We start from the raw sequence: 23994 nt of genomic DNA on the forward strand, positions 1-23994 counted from the left end.
GCCCTGTCTGCAGCAGAGGGATGTGACCTCACCTACTCATTCACAGTCGTGACAAAAAGCCACTTAATTTGATTTTGCCTTGATCATTTTTAAAAATTATGCTAATCTTAGCAAATAGCTTTTTAATTTTTAGTATTGAGGCTTAATTAAAATGCAAAGGAAAGTTTGTAGGCACTGCCTCTCATCTCCCACACGCCCTACCACCTGCAAAATTTTATAGAAAAGAAAGGGAAAAATATCCCTGAAGTTCTTAAATATCTCTGATCACTGAGACCCCAGAGCCCTGCTTTTCCCCCCTGATGTGGGTTTGTGACATTGTGTGATGGGCAAAGAGAATCTGCCTGTTCCTGCCAGGGTGTTGTGTCACGGGTGTGGGGATTTCTGGGCACCTGGTTGTGCATGGAGCAGGCAGGGATGGCACGCTGCACATCAAACTCAGACAAGGACGTGTTTTCCTTCATCCTTCCTTAAACTTTTCCCATCCTGATGACACATCTTAGAGCTCAGCAGGAAATAGCCACGTTCACTCTGCCAGTTCTGCCACGAGCCTGCTTGAAATTGGAAAGGCTCTTGGCAGTGAGTCCCTTTTTGCATATTTTTAAGGAATAAAGTATCCAAATAGTAAAGAAATCTGCCTCATGAGCAGCAGCAATGGAGAACATCAACTGACATGAAGTAACAATGGCTTGTAAATCCAATCCAATCCTGTTCCCCCCGTGCTCTTCTGTTACACTGAGTTATGACTGCAAGTGACAGAAGGATGTCCAAATTTGTCAGTCCTCGTCCAGCATTCCTCAGTTCCTAAAAATATCCTGCTGCGAGTGATCCCTCCAAGACAGGAGGGATTTAAATAAAAATATTTGAAATGTTTGAGAAGTACTTGTGGAGACGTTGTGGAGTTGAGCAGTGTTTGTTTTCCCTGTGTGCCTGTGGCAGCACACAAGGCACCAGTTTGGCCCAGTAATTAAGGACCAAATGTGCAGGTGACCTGCAAACAGCTCCAGATCAAAGACAAACTTGCTTGCTTGAGGCAGTAGTGACCCACTGGAGGAAAAAACCATTTGTGTGGTTCTTTGGGCAGCATTTTGGATGGTGTGGGTCCCCTGGGAGTGGGTTTAGAATCCAGCTGCCAGTGGAGAAGCTTATTCCTGTAAACCACAGCAAAGCCAGCCCTCATTTCAGTGGTTTTAGGAACCATGCCCTCATTTCAGTGGTTTTAGGAACCAGGAGCACTGTTCTTAATGTTATCTGTTCTTAATGTTATTTCCACTGACTCCTGTATCTTTGGAGTGACATTTTCTGCTGGGGACACACCCTGTGGAAATGCTTTAGTGCCAGCTGAGAGCTCCTGACAGGTCAGGATTTTATTGCCCAGGCATTAACACAGTTCCCTACATCAACAATCATACTTTATTAGAGCAGTGAGATTCCTGCCTTTATCCATTTTTTATGTATTGTTGCACTGGGTGTGTGTGTGACTGTGGTTGGCTGGAGACAGGTTGGTTGGGTGAAGGTAATCACTTCCTCATTTACTAATCATATCTGCAGCTTAAGGGGAAAGGTTGGCAACCTCAGATGGAGGAATAAATGAGTGAGACTCCCAGAGATCCTTTTAGCTAGAGAAATTGATTTAGAGCATGCAGGAAAATCCTTCTTTTGGAAATGGAATGAGCAGGTGGCTGCAATTTATATAAATTAAACCTTGGGCTTGTTCCTCTGGCTTGAGTGGGGTTTTTTCCCTGTTTTTAACAAAGCTACTGGTGCATAAACAGTGTTTGATAATTTTTCTAAATGTTGGTTCTGTACAGTTGTTTTTAATCATTGAACCTTTTGGAACCAATTGTAGGATTAATCTAATTGCAGGTTCCTTATTCTGTGGAGCACAGAGCAAGAGAAAAACAGTGGCCAGGGAGAGAAACCACAGCTTTGCATTCTTGTCTCATGCTACTTTTCTCAACCAGCCTCTGCCCTATCATTACAATCAAAATTCTTTATCCTGAAAATTGCGACACGAAATTTTAGACCTTAAAATAGCACTTCTGTAAGGCAGAGATTAGATTATGCAAAGTGTTAATGCAGCATTAACTGAAGAGTCCCAATTAAATAATTATAAATAGTGACAAGTCTAGTCTCTTTATTTCCAGAGCGCTGGAGTTTAAAAGTTTTGCACTCTGACAGTGCTCCTGCCAGTTAAGAAGGACCAAGACCTCTGCAGCATTTGCTTTTTCTTAGTTTTTTTTTTGTTGTTGTTGTTGTTTTTGTTTTTTTTTTTTTTACAGGCAGACATGAAATTTCAGTTTTAAAGCTAACAAGTGTTCCTTTAAGCGAAAGTGATCTCTCTCCCTGGGGCACAGTCAGTGGTGCAGGCTGATTTTCAGAGGCTCAGGAGGCTGCCTGACGGTGAGAGTCCAGCCCAGTGGAGATCATCTACAGTGAATAACTCGTAGGCAGGGACAGGGGCAGGACCAGAGCTCTGCCTGTTAATTTCCCTAGATAAGATATTTTAAACCCGTGCAGTGATGTGGATTCTGAGCACCTCTGTCAGACGTTTTCAGGGCCAGGAACACGTTCCTGCTCGTGAGGAGGCTGCAGGTGTGTGCATCCCCACGCTGCTGCTGCTTCAGGAGCTGCTCAGGAAATCACAGGAAAATCTGGACACCTTGGGTCTCGGGGTTCTGTGGTCAAGGTGACCCCGAAATGGTAAAAAGTCTTTTCCTCCCAGCCCCACAGGCAAAGAAGAAGTCCAGATGTGAGAGTTTTGCTTCTCAAGGTTGTTTATTTTCCCTGATCTAGAACATTCTCTCTCTGCCCTGCTGAGCTCTGTCCAGCAGCTCGGCCATGGCATTCTGTCTGCCCTCAGGGCAGTGTTCACATTTTATACCCAAAACTCCGTGTGCTTTATTTGTGATTCATTCCCAATACCCATCACCTATGTTGGACAGTGTGTCTCTAAACCACTTTTTATAAGTGTCACCATCCCAGTGAAAGATGGAGGACAAGAAGAAGGACAAGACACACCCAAATCCCTCCATCTTGTACCCCTGAACCCCATTCTAAAAAAACCCAAAATTCTACTTTTCCACCCTGTGTTAGTTCAACTATCACACTACTCAAACCCTTGTGGCTGTAATTCCTCACACAGAGTTGGCAGCTTTTCCCACGGGCTAAAATGGAAGCCACAGGTGTTTTTTACTTTGTGCCAAGGTCTCTGAGCCCCTGCCAGGGTCTGGAGCCAGCCAGGGCAGCCAGAGGGATGTGCTGGCCTCCCACACTTGGGATCTGAGCAGGAAGCTGTCCTGTGGTTGTTGTTTTTCCATGGCCACACACACCTCTGGCTCCTTTTCCCCCTGTTCCTCACTGCACCCTACCCCAACAGAGTGTTGTCCCTCAGTCCACAGCATGGGCTTGGTTTATTTTATGTGCTGAAAACACTTTTTTCTGAATCTCAGGGAGTGGTTGCTTTTGCAGTTGCCTACTAAAATGTGCTTCTGATGGACTCACAAGTGAAACCCAACTGCTCATGTATGACCCTCTTCCAGCTTGCTTCCTTTCCTAATCTAAGCAGCAAAATCAGGTAGAAACACTGAGATGATTTTTTTTAATTCACTACACGAATAATCTGATCACAGAAGAGTGTTACATGTCAGGTTCAGGAATCTACAGCATTTTTGCAGGCTAGCAAAACAGTTCAACTGAAGAGATAATTCCTTTTTTTTTTTTAACTCAGTGCAAACCAAATGTGCCTTGAATGCCCGTTTTCCTTTGCTCACAGAATTTACATTTAAGTCACGGTTTCCTGAGCAATTAGAGCACCATCATTTGGAAACATTAGCATTAATATAAAAATATGGCCCTCCTTGTCTCTTCCTGGCCTGTGGCTGGTTTTTTTAGCTCTCTTGTGCCCCGAGGGGAGCGAAGGGCAGGGGTTGGATCCCTTTGGAAATGCCCCCAGAGCACTCCCAGGCTCTGCTGATGTTTGATGCTGGCTTCACTTGTGATGGTTCCACACTGCCAGGGCTTCTGCAGTCAAACCAGAGCTTGTCCAGGGGAGCATCAGCACTGCAGAAATTCCAGTTATTTGTTCCAAACCCAGACAGGCTCAGGCAGAGGCCAGGTTTGGAAAGGGCCGGGGCCAGCAGCCAGTGCTGGGGGGCTCCAGGCAGCTCTGGTCACTCTTCAAAGCTCTCCTCGTGTTCCTGCTTCTCCTCCTGGGCTGTGCAAGAGGAAAGCTGCTCTGCCCTTGCCCAGTCTGGTGAGGTGAATGCCCCCGTGCTCTGCCTGCTCGCAAGGAAAAGCAATTTCCCTTCTAGCCCAGCCAGAGACACAATTTATTATTTCCCCAGTCTCACTGAGCACTAGGTTAACTCTCTGCACGAGATCACTTCCCAGTTGTTTGGGCAGTACCACCATCAGCACAGCCCCAGCTGTCCTGGGGGTGGGAGGCTCTGAACCATCCCCGAGCCACTGGAACCCAGGCCTGAGTCCTGCCCAGCTCCCTGGGGACAAGGACTTCACCCTGCTGCCACCACAGCCTCTGCACCAGAATGATATTTTTATTTTTATTTTTATTTTTATTTTTATTTTTATTTTTATTTTTACTTTTACTTTTACTTTTATTTCTATTTTTAATTTATTTATTTTTTATTTTTTGATTTTCTAATTTTTAACTTTTTATTTTAATTTTTAATTTTTTAAAAATTTTTTATATTATAGTTTTTCCAGTGGTGGGAGACACCAGCTCAGCTGATACACTTGTTGTGACTCCTTGCATTCCATCAGGAATCCGTATTTCCTTTTCTGCAGAGCCAGGAGAATGAAAAATAAACAGCAGCATGGGCTGTAATCTGTCTGTCCCCCATGGATGTCTAAGTTACGCCTGAGCTGTTGTTTTTGGCTGTGCTCTCAGGTTAGCTCTGATTCACACCTTGGCGTGGCAGAAGGCAAGACACTAATTATCTACCTAAGCTGTTCCTTGTCTCATAACAACGCACTTCACAATTTATTACACTTCCTCCTCTCTGAAACGCCACCTTCCCAAGGGCAGCTTTTAAAGGTGTGAAATGTAACGATGTGGCTGACCACGGGTCCTTGTCACAACCTTGCCACAGCAGGGACAGAAGGGGAGAAATCTGATACCAGAGGGGAGATGGGACACAGCAGAAAATGAAATTGGCATTTAGCATTGAGAAGCAGGGATGTAATTCCAGGTTGGTGGATAAAAGCAGTGGGATAAAGAGTGTTTGAACCCTATTACAGCAGTCACATGGGCTGCTGAAACATTTGCTTGCTTTGAAACATCTTGCTTAACTGCCGAACTGAAAACTGTTTATTAAATGGCCCCATTCCTGGAGGCACAGGTAAAGGAGAACAGCTGTTCTGCAGGAGAAAACCTCTCTTTTTTGTGTGTGTTATACAGAAGTTTCCCCTCCCAGATGCTGGTGTGCGTCTTGGTGGAGGCGTTGTCCCAAACAACGTAATGGGGGCACGCCAAACTGGATTTCAGCCTCCCCTGGTGGGGCTCTGTGTACCTGGCAAGGCAGGGCTAGCAGGGAGGTGGTCACCACTCCGTCCTGGCTGACATTCCAGTGAGATGTGATTTATTAAAGAAATATGGATATTGATCTAGCACCGATATCCAGCTGTGACGGACAAAAGCTCTCTAACAGTTTGAAGTTAGGAAGTGTATGTTCATTGCGGCGCCGGGCAGCGTGCGGGACAGCTCCCAAATGCACACTGCACCTTTCCAATGATTACAGAGTCCTTTTATCCACACCAGAATTGAATACCCAAAATACAAACACATATTCATCATTTGGTACATCCCATTCCTCCCTTCCTATGCTAATCATTCCCAAAGCCATTAAGCATGCGTAGTTTGTTCCTTGAAATGGGTCGGTGGTGCCTTTCATGGGGAGGGGTCCCAAAGTGAGGAAGTAAATGAAATCTTCCTCATTCTGACCTTTCTACCTTTTCAATGCAAGTATGACAAGTGAACCTTGGTAGAACTCCCATTCCCTGTCTTCAATTGGTTTCAGAACAGACGAGGCCCACAATTGTCTTATGTTCCTAAAAGCTATTTGCCAGTTTCTATATTCTTCATTATAAACCCAGCTAACGAAACATTGTGTTGACAAGCAATCAATTAGTTAACTACTAACTCTTAACTTCATCAAGGCCTACTTACGGAGTCCTTTTATTTTAATTAACTCTAGTAAGGCTTATCTCTAACTAAAACCTTAGCTCCTCTAAAATCTCTAAATCCCTTCAAGTTTATGTTTCAGATGGATGAGGGAGTGTGCCAGTGGGCACATTTCCAGGGAGAACTCCAGGGCCATTCCTGTGAGATGGCCGGAGTTGAGCAGTGAAGGACACCCAGTCCCTTCCCTTTTGGAACTGCCTTTGTGGAACACTGCCAGCTGTGTTTTGGCTTTCCAGGTAATTGCATTTAAAATGGCAAAAAAGCCTCTCTCAAGTCTTTACAGTGGAAAAACTGATTAATCAAGTGGAAGAGAAGAGGGAGTGGGAGAAAAGAGGGGGCCTTGCTTTGAAAAGCAATGCTGTCATTACACTGAACATGACTGCTGTCAAAGCATTAAAACCTGTTCTTTTGGGGGGGTGGATTTAGTTTGTGGGGGATATTTTTCCCAGACAGCAAATATTTCTCAGGTCCTCTTATTAGGAATTTTCAGCTTCTTTCCCAAATCCACATTCCTCAAAGGACTGCTGACCTTTTCCTTTTCCTTTTCCTTTTTCCTTTTCCTTTTCCTTTTCCTTTTCCTTTTCCTTTTCCTTTTCCTTTTCCTTTTCTTCTTCCTTTTCCTTTTCCTTTCCTTCCTTGGCCTTAACCCTTTTTTGGCTACTGAGGAATGAACGGCAGTGGAATTGAAGGGTTTTTGGGTTTGTGGTTGTTGCTGTAACACTGAGAGCATGTGAAAATAGAGTGTAGAAGATGATTACACCAAAAAAAAAAAAAAAAAAAAAAGAGCTAAATGATCTTGTTGGATACAGTAAAAGTCAATGCAATGATTGTGGACTTTGTCATTAAATTAACCCAGTGTAACTTTGTGGTTTTGGGGGATTATTTTGTACAAGCAGTAAAATTGCTGGTGTTTTTTTCACCAAAACTTAGATGCTGCATCATTTTTCCTATTCCCCTCTCAGCAGGACAAGATAAATGGTCATAATGTTTTCTCTGGAGTAAAATTTCAAGATATAGCAAAATATGCTTGAGGGCTGTGGGCCGATTGACCTCTGGAATACTGTTTTTCTGCCTGACCTTCTCTTCTTAGAAAAAAAATCAATTCTGTTGTGTCTAAACATCTCAAGTTGGAAGATCAGCATTAGATTGTCATAATCTTTATTTAGTGCAGCGTTGTGTTGAGTTATTTGTTTAAAGCTGACGCTTCCTGACAGTATTAGGTTACATCTTAGGGAGATGCTGTGAGTTGTGTTTGAAGCTGCATCTTGGATTTACTGCAGCTGCTGTAAATACCAGCTAAGCAACCTTCCTAAATTATGCTAAAGGTATTTTTCAGTTATATAAGAATTATTCTGCTATGGAAGTTAATATCTGCCATCAGATACTTGCAAACTGTGAAAAGGCCAGTGAAAATATGGCATTTAAAATCAAATATTCAGGAGTCATTAGGGTTTCCAGCAATATGAGCACACATGTTGTTTTCTGTACAGCCACACTTGGAATTGATTTTGCCATTGGTGAAGCTGCTGCAGCCTGGCACAAATTGCAGCTGTAGAAGAAACTGGGAAGGTTTGTAGCTCAGCTGGAGAAAGAGGTTCCCCAAATCTACCTTACAAACTCTGAGCACACAGAGCTCAGCTGGCAGCAGCTCAGTTCTGCAGCAAGCAAACCTGGGTGAACTCAGAAGTGCTGTGAGACAGAGCCCAGCACTGCCCAGAAATCACTGCACAGCTCAGAAATCACTGCACTGCCCAGAAATCACTGCACAGCTCTGAAATCACTGCACTGCCCAGAAATCACTGCACAGCTCAGAAATCACTGCACAGCTCTGAAATCACTGCACAGCTCAGAAATCACTGCACAGCTCTGACATCACTGCACAGCTCAGAAATCACTGCACAGCTCAGAAATCACTGCATTTCTCAGAAATCACTGCACAGCTCAGAAATCACTGCACAGCTCTGAAATCACTGCACTGCTCTGAAATCACTGCATTTCTCAGAAATCACTGCACAGCTCTGAAATCACTGCACAGCTCAGAAATCACTGCACTGCTCTGAAATCACTGCATTTCTCAGAAATCACTGCACAGCTCTGAAATCACTGCACAGCTCTGAAATCACTGCACTGCTCTGAAATCACTGCATTTCTCAGAAATCACTGCACTGCCCAGAAATCACTGCACAGCTCTGAAATCACTGCACAGCTCTGAAATCACTGCACTGCCCAGAAATCACTGCACAGCTCTGAAATCACTGCACAGCTCAGAAATCACTGCACAGCTCCGAAATCACTGCACAGCTCTGAAATCACTGCACAGCTCAGAAATCACTGCACAGCTCTGAAATCACTGCACAGCTCAGAAATCACTGCACAAATCCAAAATCACTGCACAGCTCTGAAATCACTGCACAGCTCTGAAATCCCTGCACAGCTCTGAAATCACTGCACAGCTCAGAAATCACTGCACAGCTCTGAAATCACTGCACAGCTCTGAAATCACTGCACTGCTCTGAAATCACTGCACAACTCTGAAATCACTGCACAGCTCAGAAATCACTGCACAGCTTCCCCGTGGGTCTGGAGTGCCTTTCCCAGGGCAGGACCAACACAAGTTCAGCAACTTCTCCATCTCGAGCAGGAGCTGTTAGCCAGAGCCCAGGGGGCAGTGATTCCCCAGGGACAATCCCCAGCTCCACCCTCGAGGGGCTGGAATGAAAGCTCATTCCATGTGTTTAAAATCCATTTCATGTGTTTAAAATCCATTTCATGTGTTTAAAATCCATCGGATGTGTTGAAATGAGTGGCACTCAGCTCAGTCCCTGTGCTGGAGGCACAGGTACACTCAGGCAGCCTGCACTGCATCGCTCCTCACGCCCATCTCACCCCTCATCCCTCACTTCTGGTGGGGGAAATGGCAGGAAAGGAAGAGCCAGGGTCAGTTCTGGTGTCTGAGGACACACCTGATGGGCTGGCAGCAGCTGGAGCCCCCTGTGCTCTGTCCCACAGGAACAAACCCCTTTGGTTTGGCTGCCCCGAGGCCGGCAGTGGCCTGAGCTCTTCTGCACAGGTCTGGGAACGATTCCTGGTGGGATGAATTGTCCAGTTCTGGATGTTACAGAAGACACGGAGAAAATCCAGGCACCACATAACTGAAGAGAACACGATTCTGGGCCAGCTGGGCACGTGCAGGGAAAGGATTTGCGAGGCCAGGGCCACCTGCTAGTGGCAGACACGGCAGGAGCCCCGTGACTGTCTGGGCCAAGGAATCCTGAATCCTGCCTGGCCCTGGGCTGCCAGAGGAGCAGAGTGAAAATGAGATGGGAGCAATAACAGACTCTCCAGTGACGCAGAAATGATGGCAGCCTAAAGGCAACTGCTGGCTGGCTGGCCAGGAAAAGCAAATATTCCACAAATGCCCTGGCTGCAGGGCTGGGCTGCAGGCTGCTCGCTGCTCACTTCCCCTCCCATGAGAGCTCCAGTGGCTGCAGTGATTGCACAAGAATGCAAAATCCTCTCTTCTTGTCTGTCCTCTTGCTCTGGCAGCCCTGGGACTTCCAACTACAGGCCAGTGTCTCCTCTCCTGCCTCCCCTGTGCTGCACAGACCAGCGCTGCCCTCCTCCCCTGCTGCAGCAGGGTGACCTGCAGCCTGCAGCTCTGAGTTACCACCCCAGCGCCATCAAACATTATTTTATTGTAGGTGGAGCTCTGTGGAGGGGCTGAGCTGCCCGTGCCAGAGCCAGGCTGTGCTCAGGGATGGGTGAGGTGCATGGGTTCCCTCGGAGCTGCATTCCAGAGCTGCACTCAGGGATGAGATTCATGCATTATTTCAGAGCTGCATTCCAGAGCTGCACTCAGGGATGAGTGAGGTGCATGGGTTCCCTCAGAGTTGCATTCCAGAGCTGCACTCAGGGATGAGTGCATTATTTCAGAGTTGCATTCCAGAGCTGCACTCAAGGATGAGATTCATGCATTATTTCAGAGCTGCATTTTAGAGCTGCACTCAAGGATGAGATGCATGCATTATTTCAGAGCTGCATTCACAGCTGCACTCAGGGATAAGATTCATGCATTCCCTCAGAGCTGCATTTCAGAGCTGCACTCAGGAATGAGATGCATGCATCCCCTCAGAGCTGCATTCACAGCTGTGCTCAGGGATGAGATTCATGCATTATTTCAGAGCTGCATTCACAGCTGCACTCAGGGGTGAGTGAGGTGCATGCATCCCCTCAGAGCTGCATTCCAGAGCTGCCCCTGCACCGAGGGAGCCAGGAGTCCCAGCTCAATAAAGGGAGAAGGATTAGTAATTAACTGCAGAGACACAGATGAAAACTTGCAGCCATTGTAAGGAGCCAGGAGCCCATCCAGCACCTTCCCTCCAGTCCCCTGGCTCCTCCAGCCCAGGCTGGGCACAGGGTGTGCCCACGGCTCTGTGTGTGCCACAGCTGGCAGGGTGGATGCCAGGAGGCACGGAATAAATGGGAGCAAAGGATGGCACTCAGTTATGTTTACAAAGGGCCTGATCCCAGGCCCATTACAGAATCTTTCTATTAACTCCAGCACAGCTTTGGACTGGGGCCAGGCATATTTGCAGTGGCAGTGAATCTGTGATTGTGTCTGTGTGAGAGGGAGAATTCTTGCAGTGCAGAATGTACTGAGCAACCCCATGATGTGGTTTTCCTGCAATAAAAACAACAATAATTCTTCAGTCACAGCTTTATGATTAAACAACACTGAGGTAGTGCTTTTTTCCTCTTCTTAATTTGCATAATTCCCAGGCTGCTGTGCAGAGAAACCTTTGGAGATATTAAGTAGATTATAAAAATGCCATGTCAGATTGGAGACTGTCACTAACACAGGACTTTTAATTATGAATAAATTAAAAAAAGAGGCACTGCTTCTCCCATGGCCACGAGATTCTGTGCTATGCACAAACAGTAAAGCTCAGAAATGTTCAAAGGCTGAAAAGTGAAAGTGAGATAAGAGAATGGATTACTCTGGAAAACAGGCGAAAGTAAAACTGATAAAACATTACAATTCAAATGATATCTTTACAGGAGTCATTACAAGAGAATGACTATTGTTGGAACACAGAGAGAAGCAAGGCTGTAAAGCATTCCAGGCCCTACAGCAGAGATCCACTTCAAGCAAGGAGTGCTCGTGCTCGCAGCAGCAGCTTGGGGAGCAGAGATGGGGGGCAGAGATGCAGATTGGGGAGCAGAGATGGGGAGGAGAGATGCAGCTGGGGGGCAGAGATGGGGGCAGAGATGCAGATTGGGGAGCAGAGATGCAGATTGGGGAGCAGAGATGGGGGGTAGAGATGCAGATTGGGGAGCAGAGATGGGGGGTAGAGATGCAGATTGGGGAGCAGAGATGCAGATTGGGGAGCAGAGATGGGGGCAGAGATGCAGCTGGGGGGTAGAGATGGGGGGCAGAGATGCAGACTGGGGGGCAGAGATGGGGGCAGAGATGCAGATTGGGGAGCAGAGATGTGGTTGGGGAGCAGAGATGCAGCTGGGGAGCAGAGATGCAGTTGGGGGGCAGAGATGGGGGGCAGAGATGTGATTGGGGAGCAGAGATGCAGTTGGGGGGCAGAGATGAAGCTGGGGGGCAGAGAGAGATGCAGGTTGGGGGGCAGAGATGCAGATTGGGGAGCAGAGATGTGGTTGGGGGCAGAGATTGGGAACAGAGATGCAGTTGAGGGGCAGAGATGCAGCTGGGGAGCAGAGATGCAGTTGGGGAGCAGAGATGCAGCTGGGGAGCAGAGATGCAGTTGGGGAGCAGAGATGCAGCTGGGGAGCAGAGATGGGGGGCAGAGATGCAGCTGGGGAGCAGAGATGCACATTGGGGAGCAGAGATGTAGATTGGGGAGCAGAGATGTAGATTGGGGAGCAGAGATGCAGCTGGGGAGCAGAGATGCACATTGGGGAGCAGAGATGTAGATTGGGGAGCAGAGATGCAGCTGGGGAGCAGATCCAGGCAAGGCTGTGCAGGAGATGCTCAGGAGCTTTCCCCCCGGAGCCCTGGCACAGCCCAGCAGGGAGGAAGGAGCTCCCTTCCCCCTGGCAGCAGGAGATGTCCGAGTGCTGGGAAGGGGGAAGGATGCTCCGGCCTCACTGAGGCTCCTCACACCCCTCAGCTCCCTCCCACGGGTGTGCCTGGCTCTGGCCAGAGTGTGGGAAATGATCCTCACCTTCAAAAAAATGCAAAATGTTTATTAAACCTTATCAAAAATACGACAGAAGACTGAACAGAGAAAATATCAGAGCGCTGGGAGCAGAGGAGTTTTCTCACCGTGTGCTCACCCACACCGTGGAGGTTTCACCTTTTAACCCTTCAGCCCTCCCAAAGTTCTGTCCATCGTCCTCCTTCGCTGTCCAGGGGTGGAGATCACTTCCTCCAACCCTGATTGGAGCTCAGGTGCTGCCACAGTGACAATCCCACCCTCCCAAATGTCCCAAACCCAGGCCACCCCCCGATAACAGCTCAAGGAGGGGTAAAGCATAACTATAAATCTATAAAACTTCTCCTAACACATCCATAACATTGGCCTTTTAGTTGTGAGAGTCAGCCATGGCGTCACTCATGCATCACACCAGTGTTTGGCTTCCCCTGAGCTCCACCAGGCATCTCTGGGTCCCCAAATATTCCTGTGGGTGGGACAGGAGCTGCCTCACTTCTGCAGCTCAGTCAGGTCAAATCTGTGTTCCTGCAGGAGGCAGGAAAGATTTGCAGCTGTTAAGATAGCCTGAAGGCGAGTAATTTAAAAGCCCCAAATAAATAAAATCATTAGTGCCATCTCTTCTCCCGACCAAGATTTTTCACTGGAAGGGACTCAGCATTAGCAGCCCCACGTTTAGGTGGGAGCTGGAGGATCTGCTGAAGTGGTATTTCATGTTTAAACAGACTTAAATTTACCAGATCTAATGGGTAACAATATTTCAAAAAGAGACTTAATCTATTTCATTACATTTTATATTACTTTGTTTAATAAATCATCTTCCACTAGAAGCCCAGTCTAAGATGAATTTAACAGACCTTATAAATGATGGGTCAATATCAACTTCGTCATAAATTCATTTTTACTTTGGATACAGGCCTGGTGGGTACTTTTGTATTGCTTTATTTCAAATGATCCATAATTCATAGTTAACTTTGACTTTAAAATGTGACAACGTATTTTCTTTTTGAAAGAATGGGATTTTTTCCCTTTAATTTTTCACTGAAGAAAAATTAATGCCACTTTAATTAGAGGTTTCGATAATGCTAATTTCAATTTACTTTTCTTTGTTGCATAGGATGGTTTGAAACCCATCCAGCAGCAGGAAGAGCAGGATTAATAATGAGCACTGGCAAAAACAATGCGTGAAGGAACAAGGGTAATGATTGTCAATGGTTCAGGGAGCTGCAGGGGGAATTCAACTTCCTTAATGCAGACAAAAATATTTGTTTCAGTTCTCTTCTTACTCAGATATTGGCTTTTGCAGGTATTTGCAGCAAACTTCACCATTCTTGTGTTAGCAGGGAGACGAGGTGCAGGCAGAGGGGTTGCACTGGTGAGAGAATTAATTGGGACAATTCCATCTCTGGGGGGAGTGGGGTAAATGGTGGCGATGCAGTGTGGAAGGAAAGTCACCTGCACAGATGGAATATTGTCCTCAAGCATGTGCTGTACAGGAGTGAGGAATGGGAACAGAAATAAGTGTAAAAAACAACGTACAGAGGCCTGTGTGAGGGAATTGTCATAGGACAAAGTCACAAAAGTCAACTGAAATCTGAATAGGCTCGTCACAAAACTTGAGCAAAGGCTGAGTTCTCTGCCTAACAAGGATGTTCAGGTAGCTTAGAGAAAATTAATTACCACATCTGAGAGCAGAATCTGCTGCAGGAAGCAAGGCAAGTCCCCCGGGGGGGCAGGAGGTGATGGAGGTGCTGCTCCATGCACACCTCACGGGCAGACTGCTGCTGCTTGTGCCAGCTCCCAAAGTGAGGTGGAAACAAAGCAAAGCAATCAAAGCAAGGCAGAAATAGAGAGGTGCAGGAAAGCAAAGCTGGGAGCTGTAATCACCAGTGCTGCTGCCTTGTTCTGCTCACAGTCATTTTCTCCTCTGCCAGGTGGGGAATAAAACACCCCAGAGAGATCTCGTTCACGCTCAGGGAGGGCTCTGGCAGGGAAATGCCACATTTGGGGTTCAGATCTGCTGTGCTGCTGCTTCCTGTGAGCACCATTCCTGCTCCTCTGGCTCTGCTCTGCCATCCCACACCCCCTGGGCAGCTCTGAGCCCCCCCACAATGTCCCAGGGTGGAAAAAGCCTTGGATGGTGAATGGTTTTAGGAGCTCTGTGATCACTTTATGAGGTGGCAGCCAGCAGCACCTATCAGCACAGGGATGAGAGATTCCATATTACACTTTCTCACTCTTTTCCTGGTCTCCTTTTAAGCATAACACCTCTGTTTTCCTCTCTGCCCTGAAATGAGAGTATTTGGAGGTTTCCTTGCCTTGTTATCCCGTTTGGCTTCGCTTATCAGATCACGGCCTGGGCAGGATCCTCTGAGGAGGTTTTTGGAGGGGTGATGGATGAGCTGCAGAGGAAATGAGCAGCTATCTCCAGAGGGGCTGCCCTGGTGTGTGCTCTGCCTTGGGCACTGATGTGTTTGCTGTTTCCCACAGCTGCCCCTGCCTGCTCACCAGTGCTGTTTGCAGAGAGCTCTCCTTTCCCTGCCATTCATCATCTCTGGCACATCGCTGCATTTTGCTTCTCCCTGTGCTCAAGGTCAGCCTTTCCCTGTGACAGAGGAGCACAGGCTGTGTCTTCCAGCCCCAGCTCTGTGGAACATGTGCAGCTTCATTTCTGAGCCTGTTTCATGCAAGAAACGTTCTTCTGCAGGACCTGAGCTTCTCCTGCATGGGAAGTGCATCCCGAGCCCATCACCAGTCACTTTCCAGCTTTTTGCCCCAAATTCTTTCCTTTTCCAAGGGAAGATCTGGCTGAGATCAAAGCTGGCACTGTCCTTCAGCTCCCAGGCCCTCTGGAGTGTTTGCTGGGCTCCTGGTGAATCCTGCAGATGCCTTTTCAGGACCACCTAAAACCAGGTTGTTTTTATTTTTCGTGTTTTATATGAAAAACATAAAAGCTAAAATCCTGAGGCATCATTGCAAGAGCTTTGAGATGGGCTGTCCCAGGTTTTCCTGTTTGAATTGCACGCAGGAACCTTTACTCAAGGCTTGTATTATCCAGTGTTTGCACCAGCTTTTAATCTGATCACCCCAAAAATGCAGGACTTAAAACCTAACTCAAGTCAGGAAAATCCCTTATCTTGGCACAAGGAATTGCCAATCATCAAATGCCATCCCACTCCAGTCCTGTGATGACAGGATGCTCTTTAGGTATTTCTGTTGTAGCCAAACATCATGAAAAAAAGTGTCTAAGCAAGCAAATAAACACAGAACCTTTATAAGCTAATAAATAATATTATAAATATTATTCGTATTATGTTACCTATGATATATTATTTATATGTTATAAATAATATTGGCATTTCAAAACTCCCCAGGGAGTTTCAGGGAATGTGCTTCTTATTGCAAAGACCTTTGAACAGAGCCTCAGAACTGAATCACCAGCCCTTTTTCAGTTCCAGAAGAATGTTTAGTTCAGAATCTTGGACAAAGCCTCGGAGCTGCTGTTTTGTATACCTGTCACATTTCAGACTGGCTTTGAATGTCATATTTAAATGGGAGTTTCGTGTAGATTTGGGCTGGCTGCCATTCTCCAGGCAGAATTCTCCAGGATCTGAGAGGGAGGCCCAGTTGAAAGCTACCTGGGAGAGGCTCTGTAGTTTTAATAAGCGACAGAAAACCTTTTTTTTTCTCTCTTTTTGGAAAAGCCAGGCAACATTCTACAGCTAAAAAGTGAAAATGTGCTGCCTGATAACATTAAAAATTGAGTTTTTTCCAACTTTTCAGCAGTTGTAATGGGGAGAAACATTTTATCAACAAGTTCTCCTGTGGAGAACTTTGCCATTTAACAACTCCCAGGTGAGGAAAGGTGAGGGAAGGCAGGGATGAGATGTGACAGGCTGGCACAAGTGCTGACCCCGTGCTCAGGTGATTCCAGTGCAGGAGAGCTTCAGAGCTTTTCTCTTTCATTAACATAAATCCAGAGCTACTCGCTGAATTCATCTGGATTTGATTATTCCTTGGCTGAATGAGCAGGGAGCAAGTGATTCAACTCATTGCTGAATTTTGGGTGCACAGCTTTCCTTGTGCATTGTCCTTCACTAACCAAACTTCCTTTCCTCGTGCTGCTGGGCAAATCCAAAATAAATGAAAGCCAAAGAGCTGAAAAAATACTATCAGTGGCTGTGAAGTTGCTGCATGGAGTTAAGAGTTGTACCTGTGCAATTGCTCACTTGGGTTTTACTGGGGTTTTCTGTTGTTTTTTACAATTCCAAGCTCACTCCTGCCCTCTCTGGATTCAGTCTTCACTGGAAGCAAAACTGAGCCTTGAGATTTTGTGCCACAACAGCCCTTTTTTCCCCCAAGATTGTTATCTTGAGAGGACAGTCCTGGAAAGGAAAATGTGTTGTGTTTCTGAAGTACAGGAATGGATTCTTCACACAGGGTGCTGCCATCAGCTCCCATCTGCAAAATTGGAATAATAATAATAATAATAATAATAATAATAATAATAATAATTCTTTTTTTCCTGTCCCTGGGTGTTTGGGTAGAAAGCTCAGGAGAATAAAAGTGTCTGTGGTTTTTTTTTTTGGACAGTGGGATTTTGATCCTGGTGAGGCCTCAGCAGGCAGTGACCAAATAAAGAAAATTCTGGTCATGGTTATGTCAGTGGTGACTGAGCCACTCTCCAAACCAGAGGAAAAAACCTAAATTCTAATGAACTTAATGCCAGTGCCTGGATACCCAAATTATTATTATGATGCTGGGTTGGAGCACAGATATTATGATTTTGTGAGAAAACCACTCCTGACCCCTCGGTGCTCCAGAATTAACACCCCTGAGCACAAATTTAGCTCTGCAATATTCCAGACTTCTCAGTGGAGGCAGAGTGCAGTGATTAATTATTTGTGTTGCAAAGGGAAAGGAGGTGATAAACAAGGAATGAGGGAGATCAAATTACCTCACAAATACCTTGGGGTGCTCACAAGGTCAGGAGCAGAACAAGGTAAATGTGATTTGTTCCTTTCTCCCAGGAACTAAACCTCACTTTCTGTCACACAGTGTGGAGTTCAGCCTGAGCTAACACAGCAGTGAGACCTAATCTGAAACCCACAAATCCAGGATGCAAAAGGTGCAGTGGGAAGAATCCAGGCTGCCCACTGGAAATATCCCACCCTATGACAAATTTAGGGTTCCTGCTCTTCCCTTTCCCATTCCCTGTGTCCCACAGGTACAGTGTGGCCAAAATGCCACGTGATTTATGTCACCCTCATCCTCAGCTCTTTCTTCATGACTGAGCACAGAGCCAGGACTATGATTAACTGAAAATCTAATATATGTCAATTTATCTGCTGTTTGCTGTTGGTAGCATATTGTGAGTGAAAGTGTAAACTCCCTCAATTTTTTTAATCTTGCACTCATGTCAGAACTGCCAGATTCCCGAGCTGCACAGTCAGAGGGAAAAGAACTGAAATGTCCTTCCCTGGATCAACCCTGTCTCTGCTGACATGGCAAGATGTCACAAAACCTGATGAGGAAAAATTGCTCACTGCACACAGCAGCAAATTAATGCCAGTCCAGAGAGTGCAGGTGTTACTCAGACCTGGTGCCCATCAGCTCCAGCAGAGCCCAGTGAGCCCATGGCTCCACAGGCTCTGCCCTTCCCATGTGTGGGAACCCAGCACATCCCCCTGGCTGCCCTGGCTGGCTCCAGACCCTGGCAGGGGGCTCAGAGACCTTGGCACAAAGTCAAAAACACCTGTGGCTTCCATTTTAGCCCATGATAAAAACTGTCAACTTTGTGTGAGGAATTACAGCCACAAGGGTTTGAGTAGTGTGGTAGTTGAACTAACACAGGGTGAAAAAGTAGAATTTTGGGGTTTTTTAGAATGGGGTTCAGGGGTACAAGATGGAGGGATTTGGGCGTGTCCTGACCTTCTTCTCCTTCTCCTTGCCCTCCATGTCCTGCTGTGCTGGTGACACTTTTCTGTTGGTTTCAGGCACAGACACACTGCCCAACACCAATGACAGACATTGGCACGTTATTGTAACCACGGCACACGGAGTTTTGGTATAAAATGTGAACACTGCCCTGAGGGCAGACAGAATGCCATGGTCGAGCTGCTGGACAGAGCTCAGCAGGGCAGAGAGAGAATGTTCTAGATCAGGGGAAATAAACAGCCTTGAGAAGCCGACCCTGCACATTCAGACTCCTCCTGTGGCTGCAGGGCTGGGAGAACAGGGACTTTTACACTCTGGGGTCATCCCGACAGTACAAACCCTGAGACCCAGCCTCCTGTCTTCAGGGAGAGCTCTCATCATCAGGGCTGCTGTGCTCTCTCCAGAGATGGCCTTCAGCTCTCCGGGTGCTCCAAGCAGGGAGGTGACCCCGGGGCTGCAGGCACAGCAGTCTGTGTTTGTGGGGTCACACGGGGACACGAGGCACAGGGGGCTGCTGCTATGGGACACGAAATGAGTGCACAGAAGCTTGGGAAGTTCAAAGGAGAAAAAAAGCCAGTTTTATTCAAACATCTGGTGTTTCTAGAATTCCAGAGGTGACCGTGGGTTGGAGGATGGAATTACCACCTCTCCAACCACACTGGTCCAAAGATCAATCCATCATTTCTCTCCACCCACAGGGAAATATGGAAACTATTCTATTTCTACATGAAACTGTGTGGGAATGACTCTCAAATATGTGAACATTATCAGAAGGCTGAAGAAGTTTTATGAGAACTTCAAAACTTTTCAAAAGAACTGTAAATGATATTTTAACACTTTGAACAATGAGGGCAACGGGCTGACAGCAGCTCTGTCCCAGTAGGAAGTGCTGAGGCACAGTCTGCTCCTGGCTCCAAGGCTGAGCTCCAGGACTGCCCCGAGAGGCACAAGAAAGAGCAGCCTCAGTCTCAGGGAGGATTTCTCCTCACTGTTTCCTTCTCCTGTCATCCGAGGCAGCAGGATCCTGGCTAAGCAGGTCGTGGGTTTATTTCAGGGATGGTTTCCTCTGTATCCTCAGAACATCTGGCTGAGCACATCTGTCCCTCAGCCAGAGGCTAGAGGAGGGTTTGCAGTTCCAGTTGTGAGCATAAATATAGCTCTAAATAGCATCTGGACCATGAAACCGACTATAAAATACTGAATTGCAGGCATTTAGGGGGAAGGCAGCTTGACTGAGCTCAATAATCACCAATTCCAAACGAAACTCAGGAGGAAAAAAAAAAAAGACAAGAAAGATTATGGAGTGATTCTGAATTTCCAAGTAATTGTCATGAACGCAAACTCTGGCAAGTGAATTCTGTTTGGGACTGAAATTGAAGCAAAATTAAAATTTGCTTCTAAAATGTGGATTCCTATAGCTTGCTCCATCCTTTTCCCACATCAGTGTAACTTTCTGTCCTCAAGCTACAATCTTCCAAGCAAAGCACAGAGCAATGAAATAAAACTCGTGAAGAAAAGCTTATTTCTTTTTTCCCAAAATCACATACCCTGGCTTTCAGAAAAAGAAGAACAAAAGCAATAGCTTTAGGACAAAGGTAGTTGAGATCAAATGAAGCCAATCTGAGATGTGATTTAAATTAAAAAAAAAAAAAAAAAAAAAAGAAATAGAAGTCATAATAAGAATATTCAACTTCTTTCCCAGAAGAAGGGCCAGTGGATTTAATGGAGAATATTTTCCTTTTAGATCTTTGTGGATATCAGTAATACAGCTAAGCAGCAGCACCCATACATCATGGTGATGGCAGCAGCTGGGTAGAGAAATGTAAGAAAATTCTCTGTATGTGCAAGTTTGTTCCCAGCAATATCAGAAAAGCAAACCTCCAACCAACTGCAAAGGAAGGGAGGAAAAAAAAATTCACCTGAAACAATTTTTTTAAGGACAAAACTGTGAATAAAAAAGGAAGGTTTCCTACTGCTTATCAACAGTTTATGAAGATGGTCTTTTAAAAAAATATCTTATCCAGAAATATCAGATATCCTTAAGGAACTCACTAATGCTGAGACGCTCTTGTTTAAGCTTTAGTAATTCCACTGAAGTTGTGGGTGCTGATCACCTGCTTTGGCTTTACCCTGTGCTGCTGTCCAGCACTGCCAGGCACAGCAATTCCTCCCAAAATTTAATGTTTTTTGTCCCCTCTGAGCCCATGGTTCCTGTGCTGCTGAGGAGCAGGAGGTTCAATAGAAAAGCTGTTCCTGGACACAGCCAGCTGGATGAACCTCTGGCATCTTGCACTGCAGAATGTACACGGCCTTAAAATATTCTTTAACAAATCTAAAAAAATCTTAATTTAAATTGTGAGAGGCAGTAAAATACCAGAGATTTGTAGATGAGGTGAAGAAACCTAGAGCCCCTTGCTCTGAAGGACCATGAAGGAGATTTTCTGTGAGCAGCTCTCCCTAAATCCTGGCTTATTTCCTTTTCCAGTCCCCGTGCTGAAGGTGAGGTAAATAAAATGTTTATTGACAGCCCAATCTGCCACTCTGGGATTTTCTCTGCACATTTGGGAAACCCGGGGAGGACTCTCTAAGATCTCATTATATTAGAGAAAAAGTGATTTTTAGTTGCAAAGTGTGAGTTCTATGGATGAGTGAGCATCAGTAAACAATCTCAGCCTGAGCTGGTACCTTGGAAAAGCAACTTCTAAAAGCAATTAGTGATGAATTAGTGGTGAAGGTCATTAAAGTGTTCCCTCCATTGGCAAGTACAAAGAACATTCCCAGCTCAAAGATGGGGATGGAAATCTCTCAGGTGTTTTCCAGCCAAGGAAATTCTCAGCTGGGAAACAAAAAATCATTCCTGCATTTAGTGTGGGGAGTTCAGAGGGGCCGAAGGTCCATCAAACAGCAAAGCTTTCCAAATCCTCCCACGCCTCTCGGGCTTCACATTCATCTTAAAAACATTCCAGGATTCCAAAGGGGCTGAAACTGAGGTCGGTGCTTTTGTGCCACTCCAGCAGTCCCAAGCCTCACCCAGCTGCACCCTCCTGTTTCGTGCCCACCTTGGCACTGCTGAGGCAGAGGGACAAAACCAGGGAGCCCAGGGAATAAAGAAATAAATAAATGCAATAAATCTCCTGAGGAATCGCAGCTGAGTGCTGGAATCCGAAATGCCAAAAACTCTCAGGACTTTGGGCCTGTGAGCCAAAGCTTAGAATTAAAGCCAGGATTTGATCTGAGACCTTGGAAAAGGCTCCCAAAGTGAGGTGCTGGAAGTGAGAATGTGGATTTATAGTTGAAAGCAGAGACATGTTAAGCTAAGTAGAGGAAAGTTTTGAGTTTTAGAGTTTAAGATATAAAAATAAAAGTAGTTAGAGAGGTAAACAAGGAGTTTAGAATGCAGCAGTGTGGGTTTGAGTGTCAGAACATGATTGGCTAAAAGCTCACACTTGTAGCATGAGTTCATAAGGCAAAATGTTTACAGATTGAGTCAAAAACATAAATATCTTTGTTAACAAAGATAACACGTCAATAAATTAGTCAACAAATCCTTTTTATTAGTCAATAAATCCTTAAAAGGTCTTGTAACTACAAGTCTTGTGACCTTCTGAGCCATGCTGTGAAGATGTGAGCCGAGCTCACTCTTCCTGCCTATGCAGAAGGCAAGAAAAATAAATTATATAATCTAAAACAATTCAGAGGGGCCCCGTCTCAAATTCCTTCAGAAATTCCTCACAGCTGAGGCACTGAGTTTGTGAAATGGCCGAGGAGGGGTCCTGGGGAGCCTGAGTGTGTTCATCTGCTGGGTTTGAGAGTGATGTACAATTTACAGAATTCAGGATTGGAGCCAGCTGCATCTGATTGTTCACGGATTGGGCTGGACACTGTGACTGAAGGAAGGAAGCAATTCTCTGGAATCAAGGTCTTTCCCATGCAGACTCAGCAGGTTCACTGTGAATTAGCAATGTGGATTAAAATATTAAATTACTATCCCGAGTAAAGAGGGCACTTATGGTAAAGGCAAGGGTGGAGAGCACAGCTGGAGTTCTGGGCTGAGGGTTCCTTTTCACAGACTCCATCTGTGACTTCCCTGTCAGTGAGAAGAGGTGCAGGAACTTCATTTCTGCAGGCTGAGAGTGACACTTTTAGCACCTTTGGTGTGTTTAGCTTGGCAGAACATCCTGTGCCCAGCTCATCAGTGCTACCCAAATCCAACAATGCAGCTGCCCTGGGGAGCTCACCTTGAGATGGAGAGAGAGGCAGAACTTTACCTGAAGAACCAAATACTTCGGTGTCTTTGTGCCACCACAGGTCACAGAGGACAGACTCACCTGAAACACAGGAAAAAAAAGCACAAAATACACAAGGGGCTCTGCTCAGCCAAGGTGTCTCTTGTGTGTCTGTGATAGAGGGGACAAGGATTCAGCTATCTGGTTTTTAAAATTAAACAGGGCAGGTATTCTCATGATAATCTTGATTTTGAAAAAAAAAAAAATTAATTAATCTGTGATTACTGCAAACTGTCCTCTGTTTTTTCTGCTTGGTCACAGGCAAGCACCACTCTGTATAAAATTCAGACCTCACGCCTCCTTTCAATAGGATTTGGTTGTGGCAATCACTGAGTTAAGTTTGAAAGTAATCCGTGATTTGAAAGAAATTTAGTCAAAGTGGAGAGGCAAAACTAAAAGAAAATGTAATTACGAGGCAGAATCTCTGTAGAGCTGTGCTACCTTGCAGCCAAACAGATTGTAATGCCAAAGGATGTTCTTATCTGACCATACATCAGAGCAGTGCTGTTAAAACACGTCTCATTCCTTTAAAAGTTTGATTGAAATTGGCAAAAAGAGAGAAGTGAATTTTCTCCCAAAGCTCCTGAGTGTGTGTAAACAAGTTGGTGTCTGATTCCATTTGTACCTCTGACACTTGCTCTTAAAAGAGGCAAATTGGGAAGTTTTTCCTTAGGTAAAACACCCAAATAAATCCGTGCATGGAAGGCCCAGGGACAGGGGAAGGAATGAAACTGAGATCCTTTGGGCTACAGAATATATGAATTCCTTTTAATGAGATTTTGATTACCAGCAGTAGTGCCTTGCAGCAAAAACTCCAGCAATAATCTCTAATGTATTATTTTGCAGGAGAAATTTGAACATGATAATGTTAACCCAATGAATGTCCATTTAGGCTGGCTAATGATGAAACACTGGATATTACACAGTGCTCACCACGAGTGTGAGGAGAGATGTCCTTTATGGGATCATATAAAAAGGAATCAGTTTCATCAAGAATGCAGTTACTCACTTGGAAACCTTCTCGTTTACTGAGTCTCAAGCATCACGGGGGATCAAAAACTGATATAATGAGATCATTTCCCCCTCAAGTAAAAATGCAATATGTGATTAGCCACTATTGACTATTACACCAAATGAAAAGGAGTTCCATCCCACATCCATATCCTCTCACATGCTGAAGTCTGCTTATAGAAAGAGGCCTATAAACATAATTTTTTTGACTGGAGGAACCAAGGTCTTTCATTACAGAGACTTATTTTCACGGGAAAGTGGTGTCATTATGGAGTACTGACAGATTTTTCTGAGAGGAGTGCAAAACCTCCAAATCGAACCCCAAAATAATAAAATCCTCAAGGAGTTTATCACACCATCTGCCTAAGCTGGAGCACAA

This window comes from Vidua chalybeata, chromosome 18 (genome assembly GCF_026979565.1).
Source record: "Vidua chalybeata isolate OUT-0048 chromosome 18, bVidCha1 merged haplotype, whole genome shotgun sequence".
NCBI classification, from domain to species: domain Eukaryota; kingdom Metazoa; phylum Chordata; class Aves; order Passeriformes; family Viduidae; genus Vidua; species Vidua chalybeata.